General features: G+C 37.1%; 1 long non-coding RNA gene across 1 annotated transcript in view; it reads left to right on the top strand.

Moving 5' to 3' along the window:
• The window catches only part of LOC138024503 (uncharacterized), a 26,118-nt gene extending 7,772 nt beyond the window's left edge, over positions 1 to 18,346 (top strand). The window contains exon 4 of the long non-coding RNA XR_011127027.1: positions 17,392 to 18,346. This is a non-coding gene — a long non-coding RNA (uncharacterized lncRNA). The remainder of the gene's footprint in view (positions 1 to 17,391) is intronic.

The raw sequence follows: 18,346 nt of genomic DNA, 5'->3' as shown, positions 1-18,346 counted from the left end.
GTTGTGCGTAAATGACATTGTTGTCAATCTACCCCGTCGAAAGGATGCGGTCAAAGTCTTTATTCGCGAAGTTAACTCAAATAAATACATTATCAATACAGTTTTGCCGTCTTCTTAAACTTGATTCGAAAATACCAGCCTGAATTCGTCTTAGAATAGTTAGAAAAAGCACAAATAAAAGCCAAAGCACAACAGGTTACGTTCGAATTCTGCTCGCCGACAACCCAAGTTTGTTGACAAAAAAATTGCCGCAAAATGTTTTAAATGGTTTTCTGGCCCTTTATTAGTAATGGCGCTCACGTGCATTTTAAATGGAGTATCGGGAAAGAAAAATTGTCAAGCTGATACTTGTTTCGTATGAACATACATTTTCAAGTAGCGAAAATTTGTATAAGCACTACAAAACTTTTACTAACCATTGCCCGAAGGAACACCATTTGGAAGCTGCAAGGAAGCCGCTGATGAATTTTGCACAAAAACCTCCGCCCCTAACACCGGAAAGCCAGACTTGGAAAGTTTTTCAGCGGAAGGCTCGCTAAGGAAGAGTTTCTAGAGTTTGCCCTCCCGCAGGTCGCCAGAAAGGTGCAAACAAGCTGATTCATGTCTGAAAACAGCAAGATCTCGAAGGGACATTCAAAATGGTGTTTCTTGTATTGTGCGAAAATTTATTTTTCCCTCAATCCCAAATAAGAACTTGCTGTGTCTTGCAATTCAACAGTGAATTGCTATTGGGCCAATAAGAGAATCAACATCAACAAAGAGGCACTTCCAGGGGTTTGGGGAAGAAGAGAACATGGCTAATTTGAACTGGGGAACAGAGTAACATACATACATACATACATACATACATACATACATACATACATCCATACATACATAAACTTTATTTAACGTGGGTAGAAACACTTAGCTGAAGCTATTTTACAGGTTTTCCACAAAATAATATTGAAGAAAAAATAAATATATACATGAAAATGTAAGAATATGAATAAAATATCTAGTATCTAAAATTTCAAAATTTAGGTAACTAAAATTTAATGTTCCTCACTGGTTTTTTTAACAATATCAAAATATTTTAGGGAACAAGGGAAGAAAACCAATTTAAATTTTAGGGATCAAAAAGCTGGGAACAAGTTTGAAAGTAATTTGGGGAACAAGGAAACACAAGCAAATATTTAAAGGGAACAAGGACTCCTCTCCCCAAGAGGGCCTCATCAAATGTTCTGCCTCTATCCAACAGCTCAAACAAGCTATTCCAACAATTTTTGAATGACCAACAGGAAAAGAAGACTCTCTTAGAGAAATTAATTATTTATAATAACACTTTAGCATGCAAAACAATGCTCAGATGCTTACGAGCACCCTCATGTCTATTTTTTTAAAAAAGCACCTTGAAGTATTCCTTGTGGCTGGCTGGTTTGGGCATTGTTTCATCTTTCAACATTGGGCAAAACCAAATCAACTCCATTCTCAGAGGGCACTGGCGAAAGAAGCTAGAAGAAAAAACTGGCCCTAATCCAATTCTCCCAAGGTAATCTTTACAGAATAAGATTATTGAAGGAACACTTTTGAGTGCCAACCTTAAGCCTTTTAAAGCAAGTGCAAACAATATTAATAGTCTTTAAATTCACAAAATGTCAAACAGCATATTTTAGTCTCATATTCAATTAGATTTGGCTGCAATATTCCTTAAAACTACGCAGAACTATTTACCATAGAATGTGGAACATTTCCTGCCTATCTAAATATGCCGCAAAAGGGCTCCAAAAAGCAACCAGTTAAGTTTTTAGATAAAGATACACAATACCTAAAAAATAGATTACTTGATGTGATCAAGACATTGAATGACCAAGCAATAAACAAATGGCAGCAATGTATGTTAGGTTCACAAAGTGGGGAAAAAATATTCCTCAACTGATGTTTCAATATGCATTTAAATAAATTTTCTATCAACAATTCAAGGGACTGACTTTTCACTGGTATTGATTAACATTTCCATGATAAGTTTGAAAGTGAATCTGGCAACCACAGTGCCCTATGAAATGGGAAATAACTTTTAAAAACAAGCTCTTTAAACTAACATTTTACAAGGGACACCATTGTTGATGCCCTGCGAAGAACAAAGATTAAATTGAAAGAAGAGTTGGTCTGGAGTTTATCCACAATGGACAGTTAGTGGCTGCATTCACTAATGTAGAGAACAAACACATCAAGTTTCTTCTCAAGCAACCAGGTGTTGAAGGAGCTATTCAATTTCCAAAGAACTATGGTAGTGTACAACAGTACCTGTACCTGGCCTGAAACTGAAACTTGTGGAGCCAAACAACTTGTTGAGCTTAGCACTTAAACTGGGTAGATAATTATGTCAACAAATATTGTCTATTCAACCAACAGTTTCTCCTAATTTTGTGTACCATTCACTTGTTGGTTTCTTAATAAAAAAATCGCTAATTGAATTAAGGATTCAAGTTCTTTAAAATCATCAAAGTTACTTTGTGCCACCAGGAACAAACGAAAAAATACATCAAAAGCCATCGAATTTGGCATAAAGCAGCATAGCGCTTCACCTGAAGTTCGATCATGACGGACACGAACAAGAGCTGAAAAAACTTCATATGGTCAGAGGACCAAATTTGATTGATCAGTTATCGGACATCAAAGTGCTGAACAAACCAAGGCATTTCGCCGTAAACATCGAAAAACGTTCACTCAGCAACGTCTTCTTCTTCTACAGAATAAAGTTCAAAAAGCGATCGTGATTGTTAGTCACATGCTAGCCCATGTCATAAACTGGATAAAGTGGATTGGCAAATTGATTGTCAGAACAATGCGTCATGTTCAAAGAGTCACAAAAGAAGGCTGAGCGAATGTCCACCGAACGTAAACAACTGGCGTGACGTCGGATAGCACAAGGATAGCACAGTTTTTCCCGCTCGCTGAATTCTGATTGGTCAGTTTAAATTTCAGTAGCTCCCGCCGTATGCAAGGATAATAATGATAACGATGATGACGGGATGACGACAACGATGATAACAATGATGATAATGACAATTGTAATGGTAGCAAAACAAAGTCAGTGTTATGGGTTGCGATGCTCAGGCCTCTCTTGTAAAAACGACGTTTACGACGATAACGATGGCGAGGACGATGACGATGTCGACGATGACGGTGTCGACGATGACTACGATGACGACAAAGATAACTATGACGAAGACGACGACCACGACGATGACGATGACCCATTACGATGATAATGATTTGATGATGAAACTGACGACGACCACGACTACTTGGCATCTCCCTATTGCGCTGGAAAAATGGCAAGAAAGAGCCTCAAAAATGACAGAAAAGAGGCTCAAAATTTAATAGTCTTCTCGGAATTTAGACATGGGGCTCAAACGTGGCCAAAAACCACTTTACTTTCCATTGGAGAGTTTTATAAGTATCTTTTTTTCTAAAGAAATAATTGGCCTTGCGTTGTTTAGAAACATCAAAGAAAAATAACAATGATGTTTTTTTTCGAAAAAAAAACCTTTAAATAATAAAGATTGACTTTGTTTGCCCACTCTAGCTCTTTTCAACCTTATGGTTTTTTTGTGTTCAATTATCGACCAGAAAAGAATTTTCCAGAAAACTGTTGCTCTACTGTTGCCCCAAATACGAAGAAATAGCTCAAATGTTGCCCAAAATGCGAAAAAGTGCTAACATTTTGCTTAAAATTTGAAAAAGTGCTAAAAGCGTACTCGAAATGTAAAGTAGTGCCTCAAAATTTAAAAATTGCTCGAGAATTACCCAGTGCAATCACAAGCCTGAAGACAACAACAACGATGACGATGAGGTGAATATGATAATGATGCTGATAACAATGACGACGATGATGACATCGACATTGACGATTAAATGATTATGATGATGATAATGATGATGATGACGACGACAATAACATTGACGATAATGATGATCTCAGTGCAGAGTAGAGAACCAACCGACTCGTAAACCCACATATGACGCCGAGTACGGGAATTGGTGGGAGGCGAGTGCTCTCGCCACTGTGCCATCCCTGCACCCAATGATGATGATGATTATTATCCTGACGGCAATGACATTGACGATAATGATGATGACGACGACAATGACATTGATGATAATGATAACGGCCTTGTCGGTGATGATAATGATGACGATAATAATGATGATAATTATGGTGATGACAACGACAATGACATTGACGATAATGATGACAATGACGACAATGGCTTGATGATAATGATAACGGCGTTGGAGGTGATGATAGTGATGACGATGATTATGATGATGATGATGATGATGATGATGATGATGAGGACGACGACAATAACATGGACGATAATAATGATGATAATGATAACGGCTTGACGGTGATGATAATGATGACGATGATGATAATGATGATGATGACAACGACAATGACATTGACGATAAAGATGAAGATGATGAAGACTACGACAATGACATTGATGATAATGATACCGGCCTTGACGGTGATGATAATGATGACGATGATGATGTTGACGATGGCGATAAAGACGACGAAGATAATGACATTGACGATATTGATGATGATAATGATAATGATAACGGCATTGAAGGTGATGATAATGAGGAGGATGATGATGATGATAATGATGGTGATGACAACGACAATAACATTGACCATAATGATGATGATGACGACGACGACGACAATGGCATTGAAGATAATGATAATGATAATGATAACGGCGTAGAGGTTGATGATAATGATGAGGATGATGATGATAATAATGATGGTGATGACAACGACGACAATGGCATTGACGATAATGATAACGATAATGATAACGGCGTTGAAGGTGATAATAATGATGACGATGATGATGACGACGATGGCGATGAAGACGACGACGACAATGACATTGACGATAATGATGATGATAATGGTAATGGCGTTGACGGTGATGATGATGATGGTGACGACGACGACCATGACATTGACGATAATGATGATGATAATGATAACGGCGTTGCAGGTGATGATAATGATGACGATGATGATGAAAACGATGGCGATAAAGACGACGAAGACAATGAAATTGACGATAATGATGATGATAACAATAACGGCGTTGACGGTGATGATGATGACGACGACGACGACGACGACAATGACATTGACGATAATGATGATGATAATGGTAACGGCGTTGAAGGTGATGATAATGATGACGATGATGATGACCACGATGGCGATAAAGACGACGACGACAATGACATTGGCGATAATGATGATGATGACGACGACGACAATGAAATTGAGGATAATGATGATGATAATGATAACGGCGTTGAAGGTGATGATAATGATGGTGATGACAACGACAATGACATTGACGATAATGATGATGATGATGACGACGACGACAATGGCATTGACGATAATGATAATGATAATGATAACGGCGTTGAAGGTGATGATGATGATGACGATGATGATGACGACGATGGTGATGAAAACGACGACGACAACGACATTGACGATAATGATGATGATAATGATAACGGCATTGAAGGTGATGATGATGATGACAGTAAAGGCATCGATGTTTCTTGGCGTTGACTGATGAAAACGATGATGGTGAAAAAGACGACAATGACGACTACGACTATGACACTGTCAATTGCAACTGCGATGACATTGATAATCAATGACAGTGACTGTGCAACTGTATTTCGAGGTAACGAACCCTCCTTTTGCACCTTTATTTATAATCATAGCACATTTCGTGAATAATTTGCGTAGTACACCGAAGAGTCAAGATGTTTCCACTAAAGTTGTCCTAAGGCCACTCAATTGCATCAAAAAGCCTGCTTCCTCACGACTAGACGCACCCCTACGGTTCTACTTCATCTAGACTTAACTGATTAGAGTGTAATGTGTAGTGCTAGTTTTCTACCCCATATGAACCATGTGAGCGTCAGACCTACTAATGAAAATGGGCCCACGACCTTCGGGTCACACGACCCGAAGGTCATGGGTTCAATTCCCACCCTGGTCAGACTTTTTCTCTGTCCTTGTGTGGGCCCATTTCCATTTGTAGGGCTAACGCTCACATGGTTCATATGGGGTAGAAAACTAGCATCTCACGTTACACTCTAATCAGTTACGTCTGTTCAAATATAAGTGCTACACGGCCAACGTTTTCAAAAACGTAACCCTTCCTTCTACTTCATCAAGGACTGGTACAACTCCGGAGATACTCAGTGTATACTTACAAAATAAGAGTAAAATTAATTATACCTTCTCAAAATTTTTGGCTTTCCTAGGATGCATTCAACACACAAAGTCGATCTTGCCCTAAAAGATTGATGTTCTTTCTTTCTTTCTTTCACGTTGAGTTTTCAGCCTTTGCTTTTGGAATTTACGTCTTCGCGTGCTCTCAGGGTTTCTGCCAAATGCAAGCTAAAAAATATTGAGTCAAGGGGCACTGATGCGCTTACATCTCGGCGACGTTTTAGCAGTTTTGATCTTTTTTCCCGACTCCCAAACATGTTCGTTATATCTCGGTTGCACTGTTACTATAATGTCTCTATAAGAAGAGCCTTTCCGCACTGGACTCTGTTTTGGTTACACAACTGCGGAAAAATGACGACGTTTCGGTGTCATTATGGCACTGTTGTAAGGGAATTGAGTAAATAGACTACGAGTGCAACAAATAATGCAGAATGGGAAATAAAATTTGAGATAAACTCGAGTTAAGTTGGCCTTTATAGTCGATTGGGGTTTGAAATAATTGTAGGCGATCATACTTCACAGATTGAATTAACGACACTCCAGCTCTCACACTATTTAGTGCACGACAAGTCTTTATGCTATCCCGGAAATTCATACTCCAAGTACTACTGACTGATTTTCCAGCGGACACACCAATGACTACATTAGCAACGTGCTTTAACCAGGCTCACGCCAAACAGTTCACTGATAGTTGTGCATTCAAATCATTGGCAACATAGCTGTTTGTTCATCGATCAAGGATGACTCACACATTCACACATTCACACATGATCAAAACTATTGCACTGAAATTATTTATCCACAATTTGTTCAGGGACAGCTACCACACAGACACACAGACACCCAGACACACAGACACCCAGACACCTTTTGTCATACGTGCAACTGTTTTCATTCAGACAAACGTAGAAGGCCAACTACTGATTATACTATGCACAATGTATCACCGTTATACCGTTATACCGTTATACCGTTATACCGTTATACCGTTATACGTCATACGTCATACGTCAACTGGACATCCTCTTTTCACACGATTGAAAACTAGCACATAAACAAAGATTACGTTCACTAAGAGAGACTTTATTACTCAACCTCGCCACTCTTCCACCACTTTAGTGCACAAAATTTAGTATACAAAATGTAGTGTTGTTTAAGGACAATTTTAGCACATCACAAGATCACTTCGCAAAAATCACTCCCCTCTTTATAGTTTTCATTCCAGAATTGTTTGGGTATCTTCTGGGGGTCACTTGTCATAGAATTAAAAAGGGAGGTAGGGTGAAAGGGTTTTTTTGTCTTCCCTGATTTTTAAAAACGAAAGGCAAATTTACCTGCTGCACTCGCAGGGTATTTACTTCTTTACTTTCACGATTGCGTCAAGATAACATCGAAACGTTTTGTTTTACTTGTCTTTGTTTAGTAGAGCATAGCATAACAGTAAACAAGGAGAACGCGCCGGTTTAGCGCTAGCATTTGCCGTTTTTTGCATTTTGCTCTGTGATCTTGAGGTAGGGCGACAGCGCGACAGCGCGTCAGCGCGTCAAAGATAAGCTAGACATAAAAATTATAAGACTCAGTGCGGAGGGGTTATTTTCATTGGCAGTTCAGTATGGCATTTTGCATAAAATATTTTTAATGGTTAAGATCCGTCACTCCAGTTATAGCTAACATCCTTTTTGATTTTCTCTTGGATATTTCACTTTTTTGCACCTTAAAGCTAAGTTAACAAAACTTGCAGCCATTTGACCACGATTGAGGAAGTGAGCGGCATCAGTCTGTTTCTTCGATGACATCTTGAACTATTTTGTATTCCTGGTTTCTGGGAAAAATTGGAATTGCAAAGCGGCGTATGATGTCATCTTAGGACTAGACCCAGACCTCTCTCTGCCTCAGTTGTGTGACAATTGACTGAGAGTTTTGCAGACTTTACCCCGAGAGAAAAATATGTTCGCCGCAGCTGGAGAGATGAATTTAACGAAATTAGCTTCGTTGCCATTAAAATTAGATGCTTTCTTGTCGTTTGGAGAATATGTAGTTAAATTGCGCCTGGGTTATTCAGTGAATTGCCAAAACTTCAACGCTAAAATGAGGGCGATAGACGAAAACCATCTAACGAAAGAGAGTTTTCATTTTATCGCTTCCATTTATTCATTGAACTTAGCAGTTTTCGGCATAGCCCAGATGTTATTTGCTCGCTGACGTTTTGACATAATTCTACAAAATTACCAAGAAAGCTTCTTTTTGAACTATCAGTGTCTTGTACTTCGAATATCATGTCATGTAAAATTTTACTGTAGCTAAGCAACACTAGAAGATAACGAAAATCTGGAAGTACTTTTGACCAAGGTGGACTTTGACCTTTCTCCTAAAATGACACTTAGAAAAAATACGGCGTCCCAAATACGCATGCGCCGTATTTTTTTAAAAAACTCACGAGTTTATTGTCTCAATATTACACTAAGAAAGAAGAATAACAAATAAAAGCTGTATTCAAGTTGTGTTGTTTATTGTCTCTTCAATAATGTTACAACAAACTTAATTATTTTCATTTACAATTTTTTAAAAAAAGTTGGCGCATGCGTACTTTAAGCGCCCGTACTTTTTCTAAGTTTTTTGGCGGGAAAATTTGATCAAATTTGCACAGCGTTTCCCCTGACAATATTTATAGAAAAATAAATTAATGGAACTTCATTCAATTTCTTTTCTAGTGAAAAATAGAAATACTTAAACTACCGACGCAATATAATAAATGTAGTACGAAATGGTTTTACACAGTAATATATAAAATTTAACTTGGCAAGCTAGAAGCTCAAGTCTTAGAAAAGGAAAATTAAATTCTGCGCACAGTTCGCTTTTTGAGGAAAGGAAACCTCCACTAAAACAGGAAAATAATGTTTTCATTGAAAGCGCTTGTAGCCGAAATAAATAAATTTATCAAAACGGTTGTTTTAGTTTTCAAATTTCCCGGGCGCCGCGATATTGAATAATTGTGACGTATCGTATAATGGTTGCTCTATGTGAAAATAACAAGGGCAACCACAATACGTCACAATTATTCAAGATGGTGGCCCCCGAGAAATTTGAAAGTGAAAATAAATGATTCTAAAACCCATTTTTTTCGATACAAACACTTTTTTGAAGAAAATTGTTGGACAAATTTGATTGCAAACATTTTTTCAGGTTAAAAATCATTCATTAATATTTTATGCAGAAACCTCTGTTTGAAACGTTTTGTTTGCTGTATTGTACAAAATACCAAGACGTTTTTCCACTGGACAAAATATTTATCGCCTGAAAACTACGCAAACAACTGAGCCGCCCTGAAATGCGTGGCCTATGCGCTTAGCCCCTTGAGTTGCATCAAAAACTAAAAATCTTAACTTGTGTGCAAACACAGCTAAATTACAGGAAATGTATGTGACACTGACTGATTTTGAAGCTTCGTAGAAACAATTTTGTGAATCGGTTGAAAAGCTGGAATATATAAACCTAAGGTATTTGTCTTTGGACTTATTTCGTGGGAAAAACAGTTGACAAAATTAGCCGCAAAAAAAATAGAAGAACTATGAAAATCAATCACGACAGCCTACTGTTTAATAAGTTATGCGAGCATAACACAAGATTCCTACTTTTGCTTCTCGCCTATTTTTATATGCTATTCATAGAATCGAGTCAAAAAATCTATCGCCTATAAACGATACACTGTATTCCAAAATGGCCACGGTTTTAGTATTCTCTTGTTTGATTTCAAATAGCCCACTTTCGATCGATTAAAATTCAGTCCCAAACAAAAGGAATCATCTCGAGGATCTGGGGAATATACTTATACAAATCCTTATATTTATTCCCCAGACCCTCGAGATGATGCCTTTTGTTCAGGACTAAATGTTAATATATCGAAAGTGGGCTATTGGCCCATTTGGCCTCGTTCAAGGTTAAATATTCTTTAGAATTTTACGTTTGCAAGCGAGGCCAAAAGGGACAATTTGCGAGAAAACAAAAGAATACTAAAAATGGCGGTCATTTTGAATAAAGGTGTGGTATGAGAAATAAATAATAAGACTTACGATAGTTTGTTTCACGATATAGTCACGTTTCGAACAGTTTCTGCTGGTCTTCTTAAGGCAATAAGGTCGACTGGTTGTGCGCTACTATATTATCGCTGTGGTCGGCTGTGATAGGGACTTGAAAAAGAAGTCAAAGGAACATTAAGGATCAATTCCACCAGTCACAGCAGAACCGCCATGATACATATAGTAGAGCGCAATCAGTAACCTTGTCGCCTGAAGGTGACCAAAAGTAAGCGGTCGAAACGTCGTGATATACAACTCAAGTTACTACATCTTGAGACAAAATATCGTACATCTTATTATTCATTTACCATCACGATGACCAATAATCACTCCTTTTAAGATATTGACAGAAATCGAGATTCCATCACTCAAGAGTAAGATTTACCCAATGAGCCCTTTTGCAGGTAGTGATCACATGGTACAAATACAGCCATACTGGTGAGGAAATTGTCGCACTGGGACATCTAAAACAAAGAAACTATAACATAAGTTATTTTGTTTTAAATGTACCAGTGCACAATTTGCTTTTAAGTCTGGCGGTTTTTGTACCATGTGATCCACAGCTGCAAACGGCTCATTGGCCAAGCCCCATCAGCGCCAGAAGTATCGTATAAACTCTTGTTCTTAGGCCATCGTAGCTTGATTAAGAAAATAACACAAACAGCGGTGATAAACATTGTATTCCAACGCATTTTTATAAAACTTGACGTTTCGTATGCTAGTCAACACACATTTTCAAAAGTGACCGTTACAATTTTTAAAAACTATATATAAATCGTAAACAGTAGGGGTCTGGAACCTAGACTGAGAACAGTAACCAAGTCACGAAACTTCTGAAATCCTGCTTATACAACGTCTACTCTTTCTTCAATCTCAAGATCATATTCTAAAACACAAGCCGCATCAATTCCTTTTTTCCATACAAAGATCGCTTGAACCGATCTCAGAGGTCCAAGGTCGTCTATAAAGCTGTCTGCTGGAACTGCGATGAATTCTACATTGGCTAAATAAAACGAAGACTCCACGACAGAAAAACAGAACAGTTCAAGGCCCTAGCTAAAAGTGACCAGTCATCAGCCATTGCTGATCATGTGCAAACCGCTGGCCGCGACACTAAATGAGATCCCTTTGACATTTTAGCGTCCGGAAAAACTGACTTTCACTGCAAAATTAAAGAGACTTCGTTCATTCAAGAGCTAAAGCCTTCTCTTAATGTCAATATTAGTAGTGAGAAGTTATTGCTGTTTTAGCTATTACTTTTCATTATGTCTTATCACGTACTGCTGCAGATCATTTTTCTCAGTCTAGGTTCCAGACCCCTATTGTTTACGATATATACATAGTTTTTAAAAATTGTAACGGTCACTTTTGAAAATGTGTGTTGACTAGCATACGAAACGTCAAGTTTTATAAAAATGCGTTGGAATACAATGTTTATCACCGCTGTTTTTGTTATTTTCTTAATCAAGAGACAGAAGTGTTCATTCTTAAACGAAGTTTTCCGGGAAAATAAAACATTAATAGACCAAATCGGCTGACTTAATGTTATACCCGATTCAAACCGTTTGGGAATAAAATGTTTTGTTCCAAGTATTTCCATATCATTTAAATGTGAATGCTACATTGCAATGAAAATACAAGACACAAAGAATCTTAACCCCGGGAGATTTGAATTGGGAACAACATTGAGTTAGCCAATTTGGTCTATTGTTAATTTTCCCGCAAAACTTGGTTTAAAAGACACTTTTCTGACGTTGATGGGGACAAACCTGTTACCAGATTGTTACTCTTGGGTAATGGACTCCTACAGAAATTACTTCAAAACACCAACTTTCTTTCTTCAGTGGTTGACAAATTTGAATATCACGATTAGAGAAAAAAAACTCGTGTTTGTAATAAGGACGCGCTAAGGAAAACTAGGCTTCTCTACGTAAAAAATCCTATATCTTTCCTCGACATGAAGAATACAATAGATTCAAATAACTAATTCAAGTTGGCAAATCCTTCATTTCAGTCAGTGTCACATATTTACTGCAATGTGTTACCAATGCCAGCCCCTAACCAAGATGGCGCGAAAACTACGGGCTATATTACGTGACGGAATTCTTTGCGTTTGTTGTCCAGTAGAAAAGGTCTATAGCTAAATTAGCTAAATGTTTGAGCCGATCATGCAACCCCAGTGTCTGTTTATGTTGCGGAATACATTGCTTCTTGTCGCTTGCTTTTTGCGCACTTCCTTTCGCCTGAATTACAAGTCAAGATATTTTCCGACCAACCGCACATATAATGATGTTATACAGACCAAAGAAACCAAAACAACTAGAGTAAAGATAATCAATTTTATTGTCACTAAATGCTAATCGTCCTGAAAAACTAAAGCATCTCTTAAGTGACTAAATTAAAGTACACCTACTCTCAAATGTTTTTCGTTCCTAATATAAATCTCCCCATGCATCCAAAGCATACATGTCACCATTGTAACCCCGAATTTCGCTTTTTCTGTGGCGCGCAAGCCGTGTATAAAACTTGGTGCAACTAGCAGTAACTTGGACACATCACCGTGATGTCGGAGGGATGGGTCTATTCTCGATTTTACGTCACAAAGTGCTTTGCATTCTTGTTAGTTTTGTGAAATATTCAACATGTAATCAGTTTCGAATTTCTGTGATGAGAAGTTAAAAATGGCTTCGAAATCCTTGAACACGATGCGTAACTGGAAAATTAAAAACTAAATAATTTCCTTCGTACTTTTAGTCCTTGCTTTGGTGTTACAATACAAAAATCGTTTCTCCAAAAGTATTATTTAGAAAACTTTTTGCAATCTTGAACGACACGGAAAAAAAATTCTTCGCCAGCGTCTTTCGGACATCATCCTCACTCTTTTCAAAGACAGATGGCGGCTCTCAACTGCCCAAAGCTGTTAAGACAGTTGAATATTAAAATCTAAGCCTACTTCACTTAAAAACGAAATTTCATGCTTAAGTTCACAAAACGAATTTCTCCATAATTGTTTTTTTTGAACGGTTTGGTCTGTATAACTTCAGTCCTCCTCGCGCAGACATTTAAATACGCATTAAAGGAAAAAAAGGTTTTTCTACCGCTCTCCAGACATTGCAGTTTAATGATGAACCCATCTACCGAATCAGTGCAACGAACAGGTGGACATATTTTAAGGAGGCAACCAAAGATAATCGGTCGATTAATGGCTATTAAGTTTTTTAAAATTATTCACTTTATTTTCTAATTGTTTAGGAAATCAATGGATAAAAATTCAAGGCTAAAAATTATAAAAGAAACGTCATTCTAAAAACGAACGTTTTCGACCGTTTATTGTCATTATCAGGGTTCACGCCGATTGCGCATAGTTCTGTACTCAAGTTAATCCTGGAGGAAATTACTGCACGAGAACGGAATTAATTTGTTTATTCAAAATTTCTCCTTTGTCGACGTGGGATAACTTCAGTAGTCCCTCCTTGATCTTTTTCTTTTTTAAGTACGAATCTTCTGGAACACGACCCCGAATCTTCACGACCCCATAAGCTTATAGCTTTAAACATTATCGTGTTTAGATAAAGGTATATCTATCTATCTAACAGAGCGTGACTTTCCATTGACTTGGGTGACGGTGGCGCGCTAGTTCTGAGTCAAAGCGGGCAGAGACTCGAATGTTTCATTATTCGCTCTTCGAGACACCCACATCGATCGTTTTCTCCACATGAGCATTCTGTCGTAGATATCAATTATCTTTCTTTGAGACTCAATTAACTCTTAACTTGTCTGGTTTGCCACGAAATTATGAAAATATACTTGAAATTAGTAAAAACGTTTAGTTTTGTAATGAGTATTTTTTAATTAATCATGAATATTTATCAATTATTAATTAATTAATTATTAATATATTATTAATTTATTCTTTTGTTGAAGGGGAAAGCGAACTCGCGTAAATGCATTGAGTTTTAAGACATTACAAGTAAAATCAATAAAATATAGAGTCAAATTCCAAAAAGACTTTCGCTATTGTTCTTTCCACTAACATGGCCGCTGTGACGTCAGGTCCAATTACAGAATATAATTAAATGTTTCATATCTAATTTTCTAAATGAGTGAAACATATTCAAGTTGATTTTTCACTCGACGCAAAGCTCGACGCTAGAACGTCTTAAAGTATATGCAAGACGTAAAACTCTGAAACTTTCAAAAAACCGTTTTGGAAAGTTTGACGACGTTTTGTCTTAAACTTCACGTCATTATCAAGTCAAAATTCGGAGTAACAACTGGAAATGTCTGATAGTAAAACAAAAGAAAAACAGTTTGTCCCCACGAGGCTGTGTGGCACGGTGGTTAGGGCTCCTGCCTTGAGATCTGGAGATCCCGGTTTTAAGACCCGCTCTGACCACTCGTTGAATTTGATCCTGGTAGTCCCTGGTTCAATTTCCCAGCTGCACTTGTAAATAGCCAACTGGTTTGCCTCCGGCCAGTTGGGATTCTTAACAGTTGTTGCTATTCTGTTCCGTCGTTTCGTTGTGTTTCATTGGCCCTGAAAAGCCCCTATGGGGAGCGGTCAATTAAGTATGTATGTAAGAGTATAGTTCCAAGGTCAAATGAACTAGAAATATTAAAATAATCAAGAGTCAGTTTAATTAAAAAGTTTGGCGAGAAACAAATTTGTCTAAGTGTTGCTAATAACTTTCTAGTAGAGTTCTTTTAAGGAGACTCAAACCAGTTTCGGTACTTTCAACAACTGTACTATTAGAAGAATTGACTTTACAACATTGTATCACCAATCAGCAATGTTATGGTTTCACATAAAACGGCACTTATTGCTAAACAAAATTCACTTAATAGTGTGACGTATAGGTTGCCATAGTAATAGGCGATTACTAAAAACACCCTATATTTTGCCTTTGAATTTTTGTATCTCAAAAACAAACTCGGTAACCCCTATTTTTTTATCGCTGAAAAGAAATACGCAGGCTAAATTCAAACTTTTTGCAGAATTTAAAAAAATTTCTGGAGCGGATTCTCAGCTATCTTCATAATTGGAATGATTAAGGTGGCTCTGAATGCGCTCCCGAGAATTTTTTTAACTTTGCAGAGAGTCTTATCATAGCTGGCTAATCTCTTATGGGGGTCACCGATTTGGTTTTTGAGACGGACTAAGCATTCAAAGACAAAACAGAATGTTTCTAGATGGCTTTTCTGTTGCTATGGTAACCTTTTACGCCAAAATAATGAGTACTTCTTTGTTGCGCAAAAATTGTTGTTTCAACGGGTACCACAAAATTGTGGTTTGGTGAAAATTGTCTTAAAGGGACAATCCTTGCAACAGTCTTTTGAAGTTGTTGAAATTAGTTTGAGACACCTATAGAATCTAATAAAAGTGGTCAATGGTTTCCCTTTAATTTTAACATCAGGACGTTTATCTATTTTCCAAAACAATGTTAAAAGATAAAGCTCTGAACCAATTAAACAAAACCCCATTGCCATTTTGCGTTCGAAAGTTTTGTTTCTAAAAGCTATTCCAATTTTCTTTTCGAAATTTCGATTTATTAAAATGATACTGGCTTATCATTTACATTATTCATTGTTAATTATTTTTTCATTTATCATTAAATTATAGTGGTTCATTATTTACCATTATATTTTTTTGATGCTCGATTTGAAAATTTAATGTTTTTGATTAGTAGTTTAACTATAATTGTCATCAAAAAGAAAAAAAGTCTTGCTAACAAAGAACTTTACGGAATCTCGGATTTTAAAGAAAATGTTACATTGGGTAATACCTCCTTAAAATTGTCCTGCTGCTGCACCAACTAATATAATACTTTTATGTATTGACAATGAGCGATCAATTTAGATAATGCTAAACAAGGAAACACTTTGCAAATTCCAAATTGTAACAAACTTGGTAACTTTTTGGTGCCAATATCCCTTAACGAATTCGCTCAACGCATCACTGTCATGAAGGAATCAATGATCGCTCAATGTTGAAACAGTGGCTGAGGAAAAGACTATTTTTTCCTAGGTTATTTCACCAGAGATAGCATATTTCAAATCAGGTGTAATCCTTCCAAGCAGATCCATGGTGTAATTTTTTCAAGCAGCTCTCCGGGTCATTTCCATTCTGGCCAGCATCAAGGCTTGTGCAGGTGTGACAAACAAAGCGCGAATTCCGGCGAGTTTTTATCACTTCAGATAAACGCTCATTTACTAAGTTGGCTACTTTTAAAAATCAAAATTAATCAATTCTAAAAAAAAACTTATTGAATTTGTTCAGCCACCATTTCTACGCAAACTACATGTATAAACTAAAAATATTCTTATCTTTGTCGAATTTCTTCCCGATTCTTCTGTTTATCTTCAATGACTCTGTATCTCCACCTCTTGGTTTGAAAGTGCTCTAAAAATATAAATCAAGAGAGCAAGTGAGACCAAGTAGACAAAGGGCCAAACCGATTTGAATACGTTGTAACATGGAAGTTCAATCCAGAAAATAACTCTTAGTGCAAGTTATTTCGCCACCAGAGAATCTTGCTACCAAACAACTCGCCACCAAGTTTTGTTCGTTGTTTGAACATGAAAGTTATCCGACTGACGGAATTGTGGTGGCGAATTGACTGTTGGTGAATCTTTTTAGTGGCGAGATGTCCTTATAAGCTATGGTAACACTGCTTACCTTGGCATGGCGATTGGCAATGCAATTTATTTCTTCCGTCTTTCCTCTTCCATACTGATCAATTCTGCAAAGAATCACAAATAAAACAAATTCTTAGTTTATAATTGTGTATGCATGTTTGGAAATTTTCGCTCAGACTTCAAATTTCTGACACTTCATCGCGCATATATATATTTTTTCAGAGATACAATTATCTGGCAATTAACTCACAGGGAACTTGAACAATTTCTGCTCAAAACAGTAATAAGGTTATATTTCACGACCCTTTTTCTTAGGATAAGTTGGAAGACATCTTAACGTTTACTAACAATAATGAATTTTTCTTTCAGAATGAACATCGTAAGGCAGAGGTTCGACTGAGACAAGCAACACACGAAGCACGTGTTAACTTTGCAAAGTAACGGTTTCTTGCTTTCTTAGTCAAGAAAGCATAAAGCAAAATTAAGAAATACAGCTGAAACGTACCTGCGTGAAATAAAAGAGGTAACGGTCTTGTCTCCTTCTTCTTGGTTCAACCGGTGTCTTCACGAAAATTCCGTGACAGTGTCAAATTCTAGAGAGCGACGGAGCAGTACATCCTTCCACCATGACGGTCAGCGAAGAATGAGGCAAATTTTTGCAATTTGTATTGAATATGCATTAGAAAGGCGAGAGCCAATCAGTGACGAGTTCGTCATCCTTTCAAAAAGGGGGCGTTGTTCACGCTCTTTCGAGCGATTTGATGAGCAAGAGACAAGAAAAACACTAAAACAAGTGCTTTTTTACAGTTTTTACAAAGTTAACTTCTTTTTAAAGCCGAAGAATCATAATAAACTACAAAAAAAAAAAAAAAAAAAAAAAGATCATAAATTGTATTATTTCGCAGCATTGAACGCGCAACTTTAGTTTAGCTGTGAGAACGATTATCCACTGCGCCAGCGGAGTCTACTTGTAAGCTCGTATCAAAGTGAATATATGTTTATAGCGATCTCCGGTGTCAGTGCATTAATACTTCTAGGACAAGCAACAATGCGGAGTTGTTGTATATTCTAAACTTAGAGTTAGATGTATTCTTCAGTGAAGAAAAGGAAAACTTTAGGGAAAAAAAAATTAAGAACTACAAAAACATCCCTGAGTATGATCACCAACCGTCTAATCATTGCGTCTACTGCCATCAACCTTCGCCACAAGAACCGACTACAATTGATTTACTTATTTTAATGTACCAATCACTAGCTAAAAACAGAAAAACAGAACTCTTTCAAAGTATTGATGGTCTCGTAATTCCTTTAAGGTGGAAATAAA

This window comes from Montipora capricornis, chromosome 11 (assembly GCF_036669925.1).
Source record: "Montipora capricornis isolate CH-2021 chromosome 11, ASM3666992v2, whole genome shotgun sequence".
Classification (NCBI taxonomy): domain Eukaryota; kingdom Metazoa; phylum Cnidaria; class Anthozoa; order Scleractinia; family Acroporidae; genus Montipora; species Montipora capricornis.
Note: the sequence above shows the minus strand (reverse complement) of the source record. Positions and strands in the feature narration are given on the sequence as shown.